Source organism: Chiloscyllium plagiosum, unplaced genomic scaffold (genome assembly GCF_004010195.1).
Source record: "Chiloscyllium plagiosum isolate BGI_BamShark_2017 unplaced genomic scaffold, ASM401019v2 scaf_57329, whole genome shotgun sequence".
Taxonomy (NCBI): Eukaryota; Metazoa; Chordata; class Chondrichthyes; order Orectolobiformes; family Hemiscylliidae; genus Chiloscyllium; species Chiloscyllium plagiosum.
In genome coordinates, this window is record NW_025207359.1 from 1841 (window position 1) to 5835 (window position 3995).

Genomic DNA, 3995 nt, shown 5'->3' on the forward strand with positions numbered 1-3995 from the left:
ACACATACAGACACACACATACACAGATACACACAGACACACACATACACACAAACAAACACACACAGGCACACACATACACACACACATACAGACACACACAGACACTCTCTCCCACTCCGTTCCCTCGCCTGATGATCACTCTCGTGGGATCTTGCTGTGCACTCACAGCCGCGCCACCTTACCCCGGGAGACGGAGGAAAGGAAGCGGACTCAAGCTTCCGAATCGTGTGTCAACCCACAGGCCTGGAGTCACACGGAATGTGTAGGGAGCTGCGGGGAGGGCTGACTGAGCAGTAAGATCATTCCACGGGCTAGCACGGAATGGATGGGGCTGAGTGGCCTCCTCCTGGGCTGTTCTAAGCCGCACTCCTTTACATCGGTGAGTGCGCAGCAGAGAGCTGCGGGGAGCGAGAGGTGCCTGAGAGAGTCGACTGACAAACTGCACGCTAACAGAAGCCGGTAACTCAGTAAGAAACTTACTGAGCTTGGTGTTGCTGCGGGTGGAATGAGCAGCTCTACGTCCGTCTGCCTGTCTCTGTCACTATCTCGTGGGTGCCTCTGCCTCTTTTATAAAGGAATTGTAAAACCCTTACGTAACCCCCACTAGACTTCCTGGCCAAAAGTTTAGGAATGTGCTAATCCTGGAGAGAGAGAGAGAGACGGAGAGACAGAGAGACAGAGGGAGAGGCGTTGGAGATGGAAACCAAATATTCAGACATTCCAGCCAAGTGCAAATGATTGGATGTTGCAAAATGCATTTTCAATGTGTTTCTCATTTCTTCCAGATTTTCCCAGAAAAAATGCCTCCTTAATAAACACCCCCCCCACCCCCCATGGCTGTCGCTCAGTAACAAAACTCCTGAATATTGAGAATTCACTGGCGCTTCCATGAATAGGAAAACGAATGACCAGCGTCTATTGCCCCGTCCTTAGTTGCCCCCCTGCCCCCACTGTGAGATGCCAGTGGTGTGCCACCTACGTCGACATCTGCAGACCCTGTAATGGGAAGGGCGTTATTCAACTGGACAGGCTGCAGAAGAGATTTACCAGGATGTCGCCAGGAACCGAGGGTTTCTGTTTCTCAGGAGAGGCTGGGGCTGTTTTCCCTGGAGCGTCGGAGGCTGAGGGGTGACCTTCTAGAGGTTTATAAAATCATGAGGGGGCATGGATAGGGTAAATAGACAAGGTCCTTCCCCCCTGGGGTGGGGGAGTCCAAAACCAGGGGGGCACATTTTCTAAGTTGAGAGGAGGAAGATTTAAAAAGGACACAGAGTCATGGAGTCATACTGCACGGAAACAGACCCTTCGGTCCAACCCGTCCATGCCGACCCAGATGTCCCAACCTAATCTAGTCCCACCTGCCAGCACCCGGCCCATATCCCTCCAAACCCTTCCTATTCATATACCCATCCAAATGCCTCTTAAATGTTGCAATTGTACCAGCCTCCACCACTTCCTCTGGCAGCTCATTCCACACACGTACCACCCTCTGCGTGAAAAAGTTGCCCCTTAGGTCTCTTTTATATCTTTCCCCTCTCCAATGTCCTGTACAGACACAACATGACCTCCCAACTCCTGTACTCAATACTCTGATCAATAAAGGAAAGCATACCAAACACCTTCTTCACTATCCTATCTACCTGCGACTCCACTTTCAAGGAGCTATGACCCCGCACCCCAAGGTCTCTTTGTTCAGCAACACTCCCCAGGACCTTACCATTAAGTGTATAAGTCCTGCCCTGACTTGCCTTTCCAAAGTGCAGCACCTCGCATTTATCTAAATTAAACTCTGGACTTTTTTCCCTGGAGCATCGGAGGCTGAGGGTTGACCTTCGAGAGGTTGCTAAAATCATGAGGGGCATTGCTAAGGTGAACGGTAGGTGTCTTTCCCCTGGGGTGGGGGGATTTCAGGACTCGGGGGCACATCTTTAAGGTGAGAGGGGAGAGATTTAAAAAGGACACGAGGGGCAAAATGTTTACCCAGAGGGTGGTCTGTGTGTGGAGTGAACTTCCTGAGGGAGTGGTAGGTGTGGGTACATTTGGATAAGGACCTGGATAGGAAAGGGTTGGAGGGATATGGGCCAGGAGCAGGCAGCTGGGGCTAGTTTAGTTTGGGGTTAGGGTCGGCACGGACTGGTTGGGCCGAATGGTCTGTGTTCGTGCTAGCTGACTCTATGACTAAGTGCTGTAGGGACACCCACAATCCCACAATGCCTTTAGGAAGGGAATTTGACCCAGAGATACTCAAGGAGCATAACTTCTCTGGTTTTGTAACCAGCAACTCTGCTTGGCCACCAAGCTGATACACAGGGAGGCCAATGCCCGTCTCAAAATGGCCGACGGGAGTCAGGTGACCACCAGCGTCCATTTTGGAAACAAATGGGCCTGTGGTAGGAGGCGGGCACTTACAGGCCACGGAGCGCCTGAAACACCAGAGCATGCTGGGATGGGTGAGGGCTGCAAAGTGGGACATTTGATGACAGGGTGGGCTGAACGGCCTAACTCACGTCCTGGTTAAAAACCCGGGATTCTGGCAATCTCCCGGTTTCGATAATGCTATCATCTGTCTCAAGGAGGTTGGCGTTGCTCAGATTGTAAACAGGGAGCGGGAGACAGTGAGAGAGCAAAACAAGGAGTCAGATTTCCCTGGGTTGCAGGGAAGTGTCTCATCTCTTGGCAAGGCTCCCTGTTTGTCCAGATTTCTCCGCGCTATCTGTTTTTCACAGAGTCCAGGGCAAGAAAACATCTGTGCTCTCTCTGAAACAGTCCCCAGCTGCGATGGGACAGGGCTGTGGTGACCCCCAAAGACCTCTCAATCCCCCCAGCCCCTACCCACCCATCCCCCAAGGAAGCAGGACGGTCAATTCAAGATGGACGTTTCACTGGGGGCCATTCTGGAGAGAAGTTAAGGACAGAGGGCAGTCCAAGAGGAATTGATCTCCAGAGGGCAGAGTGGAGGGGATAGGGGACAGTGTGGTTGGGGATGGGGTGGTTGGCACATGACCTCAGGGTTTTGGGAGGGGGCAAATGCTCAGTCAGTGAGGCAGATCAACACCAGGCCACAGGACTTTGGTTCCTGCTCCCTGATTAACAGGAAGCTCCATTGATGTGGGGCAGGAGTTACATATAGGTCAGACCTGTTAAGACAGCAGATGACCCCTTCCCTGAAAGTGACCCAGACAGGTTTACACAGTGATCAATGATAGATTCACACTCACTACCACTAAGACCAGCTTCCTGCTCCCTCAGCACTGACCCACCGACAGTGCCCGCTCCCTCAGCACTGACCCTCCGACAGTGCCCGCTCCCTCAGCGCTGACCCTCCGACTGTGCCCGCTCCCTCACCACTGACCCTCCGACAGTGCCCGCTCCCTCAGCACTGACCCTCCGACAGTGCCCGCTCCCTCAGCACTGACCCTGTGGAGTATCAGTGACCTGGGAGCTGTGAGTGAGTCTGTCGGAGATGGGGGGGCTGTCTGTGCTCTGGGGAGCAGTGACCTTTAGTAAAGCCGTGAGGGAGATGTCGCTCAGTAACCCAGCCTTACGCTGCCCCTCAGGAACGCCAGGTGGAGCGGGTTAACTGAATGACCCACCCAGAGGGTGTCCAGACTATTTCCTGTCAGCGGCACTGGGCATCCTGGGGGTAAGATGAGCTGTAGGGGTGAGTCTGACCATCAGGAATCTGTTTTAGGGTGTGGGAGCTCTAACTGCAACAGCAGACTCAACACATAGCAGCGAGTCAACACACACACACACACACACAGACACACACACACACACTTCCCAACTCACATTCACACACTCTCACACATTCACACACACAGAACATAGAACAATACAGTGCAGAACAGGCCCTTCGGTCCTCGATGTTGCACCGACCTGTGAACTATTCTCAGCCCGTCCCCCTACACTATCCCATCATCATCCATGTGCTTATCTAAGGATTGTTTAAATCTCCCTAATGTGGCTGAGTTGACTACATTAGCAGGTAG

The 3995-nt window shown here is 52.8% G+C and overlaps 1 protein-coding gene across 1 annotated transcript in view; it reads right to left on the reverse strand.

Annotated features, from left to right (window-relative positions):
- LOC122546598 (leucine-rich repeat neuronal protein 4-like) overlaps window positions 1-566 on the reverse strand; it is a 2400-nt gene extending 1834 nt beyond the window's left edge. Inside the window, exon 1 of the mRNA XM_043685277.1 lies at window positions 484-566. The gene's annotated coding sequence lies outside the window, so the exon portion shown is untranslated. The remainder of the gene's footprint in view (window positions 1-483) is intronic.
- Window positions 567-3995: the final 3429 nt, after the last annotated feature.